This window comes from Triticum urartu, chromosome 7 (assembly GCF_003073215.2).
Source record: "Triticum urartu cultivar G1812 chromosome 7, Tu2.1, whole genome shotgun sequence".
In the NCBI taxonomy this organism is placed as follows: Eukaryota; Viridiplantae; Streptophyta; class Magnoliopsida; order Poales; family Poaceae; genus Triticum; species Triticum urartu.
In genome coordinates, this window is record NC_053028.1 from 37434120 (window position 1) to 37450209 (window position 16090).

Below are 16090 nucleotides of genomic sequence, written 5' to 3' on the forward strand. Positions count from 1 at the left end.
GAAAATCTCATCGTAGTCAACACCTTGAACTTTGTCAAAACCTTTTTGAAAAGTCTAGCTTTGTAGATAGTAACACTACTATCAGCGTCCGTCTTCCTCTTGAAGATCCATTTATTTTCTATGGCTTGCTGATCATCGGGCAAGTCAACCAAAGTCCACACTTTGTTCTCATACATGGATCCCATCTCAGATTTCATGGCCTCAAGCCATTTTGCGGAATCTGGGCTCATCATCGCTTCCTCATAATTCGTAGCTTCGTCATGGTCAACTAACATGACCTCCAGAACAGGATTACCGTACCACTATGGTGCGGATCTTACTCTGGTTGACCTACAAGGTTCGGTAGTAACTTGATCTGAAGTTACACAATCATCATCATTAGCTTCCTCACTAATTGGTGTAGGAGTCATAGAAACAGATTTCTGTGATGAACTACTTTCCAATAAGGGAGCAGGTACAGTTACCTCATCAAGTTCTACTTTCCTCCCACTCACTTCTTTCGAGAGAAACTCCTTCTCTAGAAAGAATCCATTCTTAGCAACGAATATTTTGCCTTTGGATCTGTGATTAGAAGGTGTACCCAATAGTCTCCTTTGGGTATCCTATGAAGACGCATTTCTCCGATTTGGGTTCGAGCTTATCAGGTTGAAACCTTTTTCACATAAGCATTGCAACTCCAAACTTTAAGAAACGACAACTTTGGTTTCTTGCCAAACCATAGTTCATATAGTGTCATCTCAACGGATTTAGACGGTGCCCTATTTAACGTGAATGCAACTGTCTCTAATGCATAACCCCAAAACGATAGTGGTAAATCGGTAAGAGACATCATAGATTGCACCATATCTAATAAAGTATGGTTACGATATTCGGACACACCATTATGTTGTGGTGTTCCAGGTGGCGTGAGTTGCGAAACTATTCTGCATTGTTTCAAATGAAGACCAAACTCGTAACTCAAATATTCTCCTCCACGATCAGATCGTAGAAACTTTATTTTCTTGTTACGATGATTTTCCACTTCACTCTGAAATTATATGAACTTTTCAAATGTTTTAGACTTATGTTTCATCAACTAGATATACCCATATCTGCTCAAATCATCCATGAAGGTAAAAAATAATGATACTCGCCACGAGCCTCAACACTCATCGGATTGCGTACATCAGTACATATTATTTCCAAAAAGTCAGTTGCTTGCTCCATTGTTCCAGAGGATGGAGTTTTAGTCATCTTTCCTATAAGGCATGGTTCGCAAGCATCAAGTGATTCATAATCAAGTTTCTTCATGCGCTTTACACCAATATGACCTAAACGGCAGTGCCACAAATAAGTTGTACTATCATTATTAACTTTGCATCTTTTGGCTTCAATATTATGAATATGTGTATTACTACGATCGAGATCCAACAAACCATTTTCGTTGGTGTGTATGACCATAGAAGGTTTTATTCATGTAAACAGAACAACAATTGTTCTCTAACTTAAATGAATAACCGTATTGCAATAAACATGATCAAATCATATTCATGCTCAACGCAAACACCAAATAACATTTATTTAGGTTCAACACTAATCCTGAAAGTATAGGGAGTGTGCGATGATGATCATATCAATCTTGGAACTGCTTCCAACACACATCGTCACTTCACCCTTAACTAGTTTATGTTCATTCTGCAACTCCCGTTTCGAGTTACTACTCTTAGCAATTGAACTAGTATCAAATACCGAGGAGTCGCTATAAACACTAGTAAATTACACATCAATAACAAGTATATCAAATATAGCATTGTTCACTTTGTTATCCTTCTTATCCGCCAAATACTTGGGGTAGTTCTGCTTCCAGTGACCAGTCCCTTTGCAGTAGTAGCACTTAGTCTCAGGCTTAGGTCCAGACTTGGGCTTCTTCACTTGAGCAGCAACTTGCTTGCCGTTCTTATTGAAGTTCCCTTTCTTTCCCTTTGCCAATTTCTTGAAACTAGTGGTCTTGTTAATCATCAACACTTGATGCTCTTTCTTGATTTCTACCTTCATCGATTTCATCATCATGAAAAGCTCAGGAATCGTTTTCGTCACCCCTTGCATACTATAGTTCATCACGAAGTTCTACTAACTTGGTGATGGTGACTAGCGAATTCTGTCAATCACTATTTTATCTGGAAGATTAACTCCCACTTGATTCAAGCGATTGTAGTACCCAGACAATCTGAACACATGCTCACTGCTTGAGCTATTCTCCTCCATCTTTTAGCTATAGAACTTGTTGGAGACTTAATATCCCTCAACTCGGGTATTTTCTTGAAATATTAATTTCAACTCCTGGAACATCTCATATGATCCATGACGTTCAAAACGTCTTTGAAGTCCCGATTCTAAGCTGTTAAGCATGGTGCACTAAACTATCAATTAGTCATCATATTGAGCTAGCCGAAAGTTCATAACGTCTGTATCTGCTCCTGCAATAGGTCTGTCACCTAGCGGTGCATTAAGGATATAATTCTTCTGTGCAGCAATGAGGATAATCCTCAGATCACGGATCCAATCTGCATCATTGCTACTAACATCTTTCAACTTAGTTTTCTCTAGGAACATATCAAAAATAAAACAGAGGAGCTAAACGCGAGCTATTGATCTACAACATAGATATGCTAATACTACCAGGACTAAGTTCATGATAAATTAAAGTTCAATTAATCATATTACTTAAGAACTCCCACTTAGAGAGACATCCATCTAATCATCTAAGTGATCACGTGATCCAAATCAACTAAACCATAACCGATCATCACGTGAAATGGAGTAGTTTTCAATGGTGAACATCACTATGTTGATCATATCTACTATACGATTCACGCTCGACCTTTCTGTCTCAGTGTTCCGAGGCCATATCTGCATATGCTAGGCTCGTCAAGTTTAATGTGAGTATTTTGCATGTGCAAAACTGGCTTGCACCCATTGTAGATGGACGTACAGCTTATCACACCCGATCATCACATGGTGTCTGGGCACGACGAACTTTGGCAACGGTGCATACTCAGGGAGAACACTTTTATCTTGAAATTTAGTGAGAGATCATCTTATAATGCTACCGTCAATCAAAGCAAAGTAAGATGCATAAAATATAAACATGGCATGCAATCAATATAAGTGATATGATATGGCCATCATCATCTTGTGCTTGTGATCTCCATCTCCGAAGCACCGTCATGATCACCATCGTCACCAGCGCGACACCTTGATCTCCATCATAGCTTCATTGTCGTCTCACCAACTATTGCTTCTATGACTATTGCTACCGCATAGTGATAAAGTAAAGCAATTACAGGGCGATTGCATTACATACAATAAAGCAAAAACCATATGGCTCCTGCCAGTTGCCGATAACTCGGTTACAAAACATGATCATCTCATACAATAAAATATAGCATCATGTCTTGACCATATCACATCACAACATGCCCTGCAAAAACAAGTTAGACGTCCTCTACTTTGTTGTTGCAAGTTTTATGTGGTTGCTACGGGCTGAGCAAGAACCGTTCTTACCTACGCATCAAAACCACAACGATAGTTCGTCAAGTTAGTGTTGTTTTAACCTTCACAAGGACCGCGCGTAGCCACACTCGGTTCAACTAAAGTTGGAGAAACTGACACCCGCCAGCCACCTGTGTGCATAGCACGTCGGTAGAACCAGTCTCGCGTAAGCGTAAGCGTAATGTCGGTCCGGGCCGCTTCATCCAACAATACCGCTGAACCAAAGTATGACATGCTGGTAAGCAATATGACTTGTATCGCCCACAACTCACTTGTATTCTACTCATGCAGATAACATCAACGCATAAAACCAGGCTCGGATGCCACTGTTGGGGAACGTAGTAATTTCAAAAAAAATCCTACGCACCCACAGGATCATGGTGTTGCATAGCAACGAGAGGAGAGAGTGTCGTCCACGTACCCTCGTAGACTGTTAAGTGGAAGCATTATGACAACGCGGTTGATTTAGTCGTACGTCTTCACAATCAAACCGATCCTCAGTACCGAATGTACGACACCTCTGCGTTCAGCACACGTTCAGCTCGGTGACGTCCCGCGAACTCACGATCCAGTAGAGCTCGGGGAAGAGTTTCGTCAGCACGACGGTGCAGTATGACCGAGGTGGATTATGGTGGAGGGGGGCACCGCACACGTTTGGGAGAGATCCTTGCGATCAACTTGTTGTGTCTAGAGGTGCCCCCTGCCCCCGTATATAATGGAGCAAGGGGGGAGAGGCGGCCGGCTAGAAGGAGGCGCGCCAGGGAGGGAGTAGGACTCCCTCCTTTCGTAGTTGGAGTAGGAGAAGGGGAAGGAGGACGGAGAGAGGAAGGAAAGGGGGGCGCCCCCCCCCCCTCCTTGTCCAATTTGGACTAGAGGGAGAGGGGGCGCCCGGCCTGCCCTGGCCGCCCCTCCTCTTCTCCACTAAGGCCCATCTTGGCCCATTAAACCCCGGGGGGTTCCGGTAACCCTCGGTACTCCGGTAAAATCCCGATTTCACTCGGAACACCTCCGATATCCAAATATAGGCTTCCAATATATCAATCTTTATGTCTCAACCATTTCGAGACACCTCGTCATGTCCGTGATCACATCCGGGACTCTGAACTTCCTTCAGTACATCAAAACACATAAACTCATAATATAATCATCATCGAACTTTAAGCGTGTGGACCCTATGGGTTCGAGAACTATGTAGACATGACCGAGACATGTCTCCGGTCAATAACCAATAGCGGAACCTGGATGCTCATATTGGTTCCTACATATTCTATGAAGATCTTTATCGGTCAAACTGCACAACACTATACATTGTTCTCTTTGTCATCGGTATGTTACTTGCCCGAGATTTGATCGCCGGTATCTTAATACCTAGTTCATTCTCGTTACCGGCAAGTCTCTATACTTGTTATGTAATACATCATCCTGCAACTAACTCATTAGTTGCAATGCTTGCAAGGTTTATAGTGATATGTATTACCGAGTGGGCCTAGAGATACCTCTCTGACTATCGGAGTGACAAATCCTAATCTCGAAATACGCCAACCCAACAAGTACCTTCGGAGATACCTGTAGAGCACCTTTATAATCACCGAGTTATGCTGTGACGTTTGGTAGCACACAAAGTGTTCCTCCGGTAAACGGGAGTTGCATAATCTCATACTCATTGGAACATGTATAAGTCATGAAGAAAGCAATAGCAGAATACTAAACGATCGTGTGCTAAGCTAACGGAATGGGTCAAGTCAACCACATCATTCTCCTAATGATGTGATCCCGTTAATCAAATGAAAACTCATGTCAATGGCTAGGAAACATAACCATCTTTGATCAACGAGATGGTCAAGTAGAGGCATACTAGTGACACTCTGTTTGTTTATGTATTCACACAAGTATTATGTTTCCGGTTAATACAATTCTAGCATGAATAATAAACATTTATCATGATATAAGGAAATAAATAATAACTTTATTATTGCCTCTAGGTCATATTTCCTACAATGACTGTGGTGGATTATGGTGGAGGGGGCACCGCACACGGCTAAACAATTTCAACTTGTGTGTCCTAGGGTGCCGCCCTACCCCCGTATATAAAGGAGCAACGGGGGTGACGACCTCGATCCAATCGTACACTAATCATACACGTAAATGTGTATGATCAAGATCAAGGACTCACGGGAAGATATCACAACACAACTCTAGACACAAATTAAAATAATACAAGCTTTATATTACAAGCCAGGGGCCTCGAGGGCTCGAATACATAAGCTCGAAAACACAAGAGTCAGCGGAAGCAACAATATCTGAGTATAGACATAACTTAAACAAGTTTGCCTTAAGAAGGCTAGCACAAAAGCAACAATGATCGAAAAGGCAAGGCCTCCTACCTGGGAGCCTCCTAACTACTCCAAGTCGTCAGCGGCCGTCACGTAGTAGTAGGCACCCTCGGGGTAGCAGTAGTCATCAGTGGTGTCATCTGGCTCCTGGGATCTGTCATCTAGTCGCAACAATCGGGTATGGGGAAAAAAGAAGTAGCAAAGCAACCGTGAGTACTCATCCAAAGTACTCGCAAGAGTTACATCAGATCTAAACTATGTATGCATCTGTATCAAAGGAATATGCGCTGTATCTGTGGACTAAACTTCAGAATGCCAGAAGGGAAGTGGAAAGCCTAGCCTATCGAAGACTAGCATCTTATGGAAACCACCATCTTGCAGCAACAGGAGGGAGTAGAGTAGCATAAAGTAAAGTAGTAGAAGTGTTATCAACCTCGTCCAGAGATCCTTTCTCGACTCCCTGCGAGAAAGCAATCCTAGAGCCATACTATCCAAGTGTCAACACATTTCAATTCTCATCACCATCCAGTTCTCATCACAAGTATCCAATTCTAGTTGTATCGATCGGGATACAACTCCAAGTGTCCGTTACCGTAGGACAGGCTATCGATAGATGTTTTCTTCCCTGCAGGGGTGCACCAACTTACCCACCATGCTCGATTAAATCCGGTCGGACACACTTTTCTGGGTCATGCCCAGCCTCGGACAAACAATACGTCGCAACCCGACCTAGGCTTAATAGAGAGGTCAGCACGCCGGACTAAACCTATGCCCCCAGGGGTCATGGCGCATCGCCCCGGGAACTCCTGCACGTTGCGTGGGCGGCCGGTGAGCAGACCTAGCTACCTCCTTCAACAAGGCAGGAGCTTACGCAGTCCAACCCGGCGCGCGCCGCTCAGTTGCTGACGTCTATTATGCTTCGGCTGATGAATACGATGCAGAACGCCCATACAATGCCCACGTGATGGTTAGTGCTATCAGGCTAGAGGCCCCTTGGATCAAATATCAAAATCGTAGTGGATTAGGAACGCGCGGTAACGAGCAGAGACTCATGATCGATGTGACCCCGTCGCCCCGTCTCGAGTACTTGCGGCAAGGGCTAAGAATGCCCGGCCACGCCTTGTAAGTATCTCGCGGGCACCTTCCAGGTCAACCCGACTCCTCATCACTCGCAATTAAGCTCGTGCGGGTACCCCTCAGGGCCGACCCGTCTTTAGTAACATGGCTCAGTGTAAAGTCATAGTAACCATAGTAACTGTGTGTCTAACACCAAAGGGAAAACCCGAGGAATCACCCCCGGTGAATTCCACTCGATGTTGTCATCAAGGTGAACGTAAGAGGATCCACCCTCGAGGTTCACACTTGAGGGGTTGCACGACAGAGCCGTATCGGAAATAGTTAAGGAGGAAATCACCCTCGATGACCACGACCGGATAGCTACACTACCGAGATCTCAACAGGAGTGATGTAAGAGGTTCCACCCTCGGCACTCGATGGTAACTCTACAGAGTCGTATAACTAAGGGGGGTGATGTGCGGTGTCGGGGCCTAGACGTCGATCACGTTGATCGAGTCATCAAACATAAAGCAAGGCAACTGGGACAAGGTGGGGTCACTGATGGATCTCTAACCAACCTATACTAAGCAGTTTAGGATAAGCAGGTAAGGTATAAAAGCAGGTAACAACAACAGGCTATGCATCAGAGTAGGATCATGCAGAAAGCAGTAGCAGTTCTAATGGAAGCATGAGAGGGAAAGAAATGGGCGATATCGGAATGCTCAAGGGGGGTTTGCTTGCCTGGTTGCTCTGGCAAGGAGGGGGGTCGTCGTCGACGTAGTCGATCACAAGGATAGCATCGGTCTCGGGGTCTACCGGAGAGAAGAGGGGGAAGAAACAGTAAATATAAAGCAAACATAGCACCACAAAGCATAACATGGCAATAAGATGTGCCGGGTGTGACCTAACGCGGTAGGAGGTGATACCGGCGAAGGGGGGAAACATCCGGGAAAGTATTCCCGGTGTTTCGCATTTTCGGACAGATGAAACTGAGGGGGAAAGTTGTGTATTCACTATTCTAGGGATGCGTGGCGGACGAACGGGCTGCGTATCCGGGTTCGTCTCGTCGTTCTGAGCAACTTTCATGTACAAAGTATTTTCATCCGAGATACGGTTAATTTTCTATGATTTTCTTTAAGTTTTATCAATATTCTAGATTTTCTAAATTACTTTTAATTCGAATTGACCATGTCAATTTGACTAGTCAAAAGGAGAGGTGTGGCCCATATGTAAGTGTCATAGGGTCAATTTAATTAGTCTAAAGTAATTTAAACTAGTGGGGCCACATGTCATCTGCACATTGGGCTTTTTATTCCACTAATCTAATCCTAAATTAATCAATCTCTAATTAATTAAGCCATCCAGAGGCACAGCCGGGTGTGCACCTTGTGCATACACGCACGGCCATGCCCAAGCATCAGCAGCAGCCGGATGTATTAGCTAGCGGCAGTGGTAAGCAGAGCAGCAAAAGGCGAAGCAGCAAGCAGCGGCCAAGCAGCACAGCAGTGCAAGAGCAACAGGCAAAGGGCAAGCAGCAGTGGCAGCAAAGCAGCAGCGACAGGTAGCCGCAACGCAACAGCAACACACAGCGGCAGTGCCGGAGTACGCCGAGCAAGCAGCAGCAGCAGGTGCAGGCGCGCACGCGCGGACACGCAAGGGCGAGGCAAGGGCGTGATGTAGGGCTTGCAAGCGCGTGTGTGGGCGGCTCAGAGTGTGGCTGTGATAGGCAGGGGCGGGCGAGCACGCGTGGAGCGAGCTCCGGCCATGGCGGCCGAGCGCGGGGACGGCCTCAACGGCGACAGATCGAAGCAGGGGGAGAGGGGGTCTGGAGAGGAGCTCACAGCGAGCTCGGGGGCGCGGTCGAGGAGGCCGGGGGTAGACCAAAGCGGTGGAAATCGACGGCGGCGGTCGGCAATGTACGTGACAAAGACGACGGCGATGGAATGTGCACGGGCCGCTCTGGCTTGAGCTGGTGCCCGGGACGGACGAAGCTGACAGCGGCGGATCTCCTGGACTCCTTCCTGCGACGGCGACGACGGTGGCCACGACAACAGTGACGACGAGTACGGTCACCGCACGAGCCTTTGAGCGCGATTTCGAGCAGATGGGGAGGGGGCGCGATGGGGAAACATGGGAACCGGATGAGAGAGGGCTAGGGTTTCTGGAGGACGCCTTATAGGTCGAGGGGAGGCACGGATGACCGCCACGCACGCGAAGGCCCGGCCATGGTCGTGGATGGCTGTCACGCCTCTGTTCAGTGAACAGAGTTTAGAAGGAGAGGGGGAATTGGGCTGGCCTAGCTCCTGTTGCTAAATGGGCCAAAGTGCACCGTGCCATATCCAATCTTCTTATTCTACTACTGTTTTGCATTTCTCCTCTGTTTCTGTTTGAAGTTCGAACTAAATGAATTTTGTTGTAGATGAAACTTGTCACATAAATACTAGGTATTATTTTGATCATGCCCACAATGTTTGGAGGCAACTGGAGTTAAATAAGTAATTGTTTATTCTGAGAAGGTCATTTTATTTGCTGTTGGACATTTATTAATTTGTTTGGAATTTATTTGTGAGTCAAAAGGAGTTAGTTTCTACATGACAACTAATCAGAGCGAATTATAGAATAATTTGAACAATTTTGTTTTGTTGTTGGAATAAATATTATTTTACTTTATTTTAAAATTTGGATTTGAATTCGATTTCGACCGTAGTGGGGTTAAGCAAATTAATTACGATGACAAGACACCAGCAGTGTGTGATTACTGTAGCTTGACTACCGGGGTGTTACAGGGGGAGGCGGGCCAGCCCTTGTGGCGCCCAAGGAGGGGAGGAATCCTCCTCCTAGTAGGAGTAGGATTCATCCTTTCCTAGTCCTACTAGGAGGGGGAAGAAGGAGAGGGAGAGGGGAAGGAAAAGTGGGGCGGCGCCCACCTCCTAGTCCAATTCGGACTCAAGGGGGAGGGGGCGCACGGCCTACCCTAGCCACCCCTCTCTCTTCACTAAGGCCCTGATGACCCACAAGTATAGGGGATCTATCATAGCCTTTTCGATAAGTAAGAGTGTCGAACCCAACGAGGAGCAGAAGGAAATGATAAGCAGTTTTCAGTAAGGAATTCTCTGCAAGCACTGAAATTATTGGTAACAAATAGTTTTGTGATAAGGTAATTTGTAACGAGTAGCAAGTAATAAAAGTAAATAAGGTGCAGCAAGATGGCCCAATCCTTTTTGTAGCAAAGGACAAGACTGGACAAACTCTTATATGAAGGAAAGCGCTCCCGAGGACACATGGGAATTATCGTCAAGCTAGTTTTCATCACGATCATATGATTCGCGTTTGGTACTTTGATAATTTGATATGTGGGTGGGTCGGTGCTTGGTGCTGTCCTTACTTGGACAAGCATCCCACTTATGATTAACCCCCATTGCAAGCGTCCGCAACAACAACAGAAGTATTAAGGTAAACCTATCCATAGCATGAAACATATTGATCCAAATCAACCCCTTACGAAGCAACGCATAAACTAGGGTTTAAGCTTCTGTCACTCTAGCAACCCATCATCTACTTATTACTTCCCAATGCCTCCCTCTAGGCCCAAATAATGGTGAAGTGTCATGTAGTCGACGTTCACATGACACCACTAAAGGGATGACAACATACATCTCATCAAAATATCGAACGAATACCAAATTCACATGACTACTAATAGCAAGACTTCTCCCATGTCCTCAGGAACAAATGTAACTACTCACAAAGCATATTCATGTTCATAATAAGAGGGGTATTAATATGCATAATGGATCTGCACATATGATCTTCCACCAAGTAAACCAACTAGCATCAACTACAAGGAGTAATCAACACTACTAGCAACCCACAGGTACCAATCTGAGGTTTGGATACAATGATTGGATACAAGAGATGAACTAGGGTTTAAGATGAGATGGTGCTGGTGAAGATGTTGATGGAGATTGACCCCCTCCCGATGAGAGGATCGTTGGTGATGACGATGGTGATGATTTACCCCTCCCGGAGAGAAGTGTCCCGACAGAACAGCTCTGCCAGAGCCCTAGATTGGTTCCGCCAAGGTTCCGCCTCGTTGCGGCAGAGTCTCGTCCCGAAAGCTTGCTTATGATTTTTTCTCGGACGAAAGACCTCATATAGCAGAAGATGGGCATCGGAGGGCCACCAGGAAGCCCACGAGGCAGGGGGCGCGCCCAGGGGGTAGGGCGCGCCCCCACCCTCGTGGCCAGGGTGTGGCCCCCCTCTGGTACTTCTTGTGCCCAATATTTTTTATATATTCTGAGAAGTGCTCCTGTGGAGTTTCAGGACTTTTGGAGATGTGCAGAATAGGTCTCTAATATTTGCTCCTTTTCCAGCCCAGAATTCCAGCTGCCGGCATTCGCCCTCTTCATGTAAACCTTGTAAAATAAGAGAGAATAGGCATAAGTATTATGACATAATGTGTAATAACAGCCCATAATGGAATAAATATCGATATAAAAGCATGATGCAAAATGGACATATCAACTCCCCCGAGCTTAGACCTCGCTTGTCCTCAAGCGAAAGTCGAAATCGAAAAATATGTCCACATGTTTAGAGATAGAGGTGTCAATAAAAATAAAATACGGACATGAAGGCATCATGATCATTCTTAGAACAGCAACATATATATATATATATTGTCATATGATCTCTTATGCTAATGTAACAATTCAATCACAATTTCAAGTATGAATCATAAACTTCATTGAGAACCAGCAAACTCTAATCTCAGTCATTGAGGCAATTGCAATTTATCATAACATAGGAAAGAGTCAATATAAGAGATTTTCAGCAAGATCATAGGAAAGAGTCAATATAAGAGTCAATATAACAACTCTCACTTCCATATGATCTCTTTATTTCTTTTTATTCTTTCTCTTTTTATTTTATTCCCTCAAGATCATAGCAAAATAATCAGGCCCTTGACTCAACACTAAACTTACTATATATAGCTCACGAACTCGATTACATAGAAGGATCATAAATCAAAACTCACAACTAGATCATACTAAAAATTTATCCTACTAGATCAAGATATTATCGAAAGGATCGAACTAAGAAAAACGGTAAAGATAAAAGTGATGGTGATACAATACCGGGGCACTCCCCCAAGCTTGGCAGTTGCCATGGGGAGTGCCCATACCCATGTGTTTATGTTTCCTTCCTCGGAGGTGGTGATGAAGGAGTTATTGATGATGTAGGCTTGTCATCTATCTTCCAAGGCATAGGCTCACCATCATAGAAGGATGATCGAGTCTCCGGAATCCTCATATCTGCAGCCAAACTCATCCTCTTGAATCTATATTCATACTCATAGTTTTGGTTTTGCAGGTCATAGATCTGGGCTTGGAGGTGCTCGATTTTTTCATGAAGCTTGAAGATGGCCTCCCCAATGTCCTTGGCATCCATATTTTCGTTGTTGGTGAACTCCATGATCATTATGTGATTGGATTCGAGTCCACGCTCCACCATCTCCTGACACTTGAAAACTTGTTGCTCTATCGCCTCGAGCCTTGTTGCCACGCTTCCGATCGTCCTTGGTCCCTCCACATCGCGGATGTGCAACAACCCCTCAAGCATCTCAATGATTTGAGGGTGTTGCAACACCTCCGCGAGGTAGGGTTTGATGACCTTCTCGAATAACTTGTCCTTGGGGGCACTTGAAGACGCCATGGCGATCTAGATCTGTCAAAAAACAGCTCAAAACAAAGACATGAGATATTTGCGTGATACGGTGGTCAAAACCTTTGGAAGATTATATAATGAACTTTTATCGACCAAAAGGAGTATCGTGCAAGAAAACGGAGTCCAGAGAGAGCACGAGGTGCCCACAAGGCAAGGGGCGCGCCCAGGGGGTAGGGCGCGCCATCCACCCTCGTGGAAGCCTTGTGTCCTTTCCAGTCTGCTTCTTATTTTCCTATTTTCTTAAATATTCCAAAACGAAAAAATATTGCCATTAGAACTGTTTTGGAGTCAGTTTACTTACCGTACCACGTACCTATTCCTTTTCGGAGTCTGAAACGTTCCGAAAAGTGTCCTTATGTATTCCTCGTGGGTTAAGGTTTCAATAAAATTAATTTCAACATTTATGTGATAACCTAAGATATAATGTTTGATTCTTTGACCGTTCACCACCTTCGGATTTGTGCCTTCGAAGTTGTTGGTTTTTATGGCACCGGAACGATAGATGTCAGGACCCCGATTCCAAGTCACATCAATCTAGCCGGTAACACCTCATATCACTTTGCGGCCTCACGCACGGTATTCCCACGGGTGTCGCCTTACCATGGCCCGGGACCGTTTGCGCCTTTTGGCTCATGTATATGATAGTGTCGCTAGCATCCATATGACAGAGAACCCGGGCCGACATGGCTAGTTGTGAACCCAAAGCGGCACCAACCTATGGGGACAGGCATACATGAATCACATCGAGCATGTCGGTCAGCAGCTTGTGAATCCGGGCTGTAGCACTGGGCTAACAGGACTCCGGGAACCCGGGCTGTAGCAGGCTAGGCAGGACTCCGGATGTCACCGCGTGACATTTCCCCGAAGGGACAGACACAGGAACGAAGTGAAACACATGCCGGCCAGTCAAGTGTCCTGAGCAGTAGTGCTGGGCTAGCAGGACTCCGGTGAACCAGGCTGTAGCGGACTACTATGGCTCATGGAAGCACTAGACTACATTTCCCCATAAGAGAGGCTGCCAAGGATAAACAACTAGATTGTCGGATCCCACACATACCAAGCATTTGAATCATACACACAATATGCTCGATATGTGTAAATACAACATGGCATCACAACATAACTCTACGACTCAAGTATTTATCAATTAGGCTCCGAGGAGCGAGATATTACAAACATGGGTCTCATGACCCAAAAATCATAGCATACAAATCAAAGCACATGCGGAAGCTTAACATGTCTGAATACAGACATCTACAAATGAAAAAGGCTAAGAAGCCTGACTATCTACCTGATCTTGCCGAGGGCACAAGATCGTAGCTGAGGTAGCAAGCTAAATGTCGAAGCCCACACGGAACTACTAGCGAGACTGGCGTCTCTCTGCAAAACATAAGTTAAGCAAACGTGAGTACAAATGTACTCAGCAAGACTTACATCGGAACTAACTACATATGCATCGGTATCAACAAGGGGGGTGGTGGAGTTTAACTGCAGCAAGCCAGCTTTGACTCAGTGGCTATCCTGAACTACGACTGCAAGCAACTCTTTTGAGGTGGCGCACACGAGTCCACATATTCACCATATCAATACACCACTATGGATCTGCTCCCGTCTCCCTATGAGAACGCCATCCATAGCACTCACGCTTATCTTGCGCATTTTAGAGTATCCACTTTCACTTGTCTATGAACTGTTATAGGCAACCCAGAAGTCCTTTACCGCGGACACGGCTATTCGAATAGATCATTTATAACCCTGCAAGGGTGTACTTCATCACACATGTTTCCACCACTTAGCGTCTGCACACGACATGTGCTCGGCAGACTTCAAGCGAAATCCGACGTGGGTGTAGACCACGACCTGACTAACTGCACAAGTCTCTAGTCCAGGTTTATCACCTATTCGGGTTCCATCCGCGAGGAGATCCGGCCGGAGTTTCGCTCACAGCCCCAAACGATGTGTGCACAGTTCCCGAGACACCAAACGGGCGCCCGGTACACCGTGCCACGGTGTATCTGCCGCATCATAGCCCACCCCTAGGGTCAGCGCTACGCACGACCGCCAACACATATCCTATAAACACCAGAAACTAGTTGCAACTCCTGGACAGAGGACGAGAGGGGTCAGTAAGTCGAGCGGGGTCATATATATTTTAGGGCCCAATGTGTGGTAGTAGCTGTTTCATGGATCACAAACACATAACTCAGTTCCTAAGGACGGTTTCAATGAAACAACCCACCATGTACTCCTACATCGCCTCTCATCGATACCTTTACCAAATCATGTTCACGCACTTAGTTCTCAACAGTGGGACATGTTCACACACCTCCGATTCATCCCCGATGAATCAGACCTGACACAATTCTATGCAATAGAAGTCATGACAAACAAGCATGAATGAGTAGGCACATCAGGGCTCAAACAACTCCTACTCACGCTAGTGGGTTTCATCTATTTACTGTGGCAATGATAGGTCATGCAGAGGATAAGGGGTTCAACTACCGCAGTAAGTAACAGATGAATCGTGGTTGTCCTAATGCAGTAAAAGAGAGCAGGAGCGAGAGACTGGGATTGTATCGGAATGAGCAAGGGGGTTTTGCTTGCTTGGCACTTCTGAAGATAGTATAACTCTTCATCGGTGTCAATGATCACATCGTTGGAACACGTCTATCAAGAGGGGACAACCACCGGCAAACATAGAAAGAACACAATCAATCCAATGCGCAATATGATGCATGATCATGACATGTCAATATGCTATGTTTTCAGCTAATGTAACTAGCAACAGGTAAAATGGAGTTGGTTTGAACCCTAAGTTCAAATTCAAACTCCATATGTGATTTCTTAAATGCCATTTAATTGGATTGTCATAAACAGAAACTTTGAGTTGTTCCAACATGCATGAAAATGCCATATTCAGATTCGTTGGATTTTTCTGATCATTTTTCATATATAAATTATTTCATTCTGAGCTACGGTTGATTTTATATGATTTTTAGAAGTTAATATCATTTTCTGGAATTCCCTGAATAGAAATAAATCCAGAAATTACATTATTGCATCAGCATTACGTCATGCTAACCTTAGCAGGTCAACTGGGCTGCCCCGGGTCAAACCTGACCAGTGGGGTCCACTAGTCAGTGAACCAGTGCTCGTTAGGGTTGCTGACGTGTGGGCCCAGTCAACTGCCTTGTCAGCATGGTCAGAGCTGACGCGTGGGCGCACCGTGGTTAGTTAAACCTAAACAGAAAGTAAACTATGTTTAATTAGACAGTGGGCTCAACTGTAAATGTCACTAGGAGGTTAATTAGCAGAACTGTTAGTCGGTAATGACGTTGCCACGTCAGCTGCCGGCGTTTAACCGCCGGCGACCAAATCCGCGGCGGAGGGAGTCGGGATTTCGCAGCAGGGCCCGATTTGGCACGCGGGGAGCATCTACAGGGAGC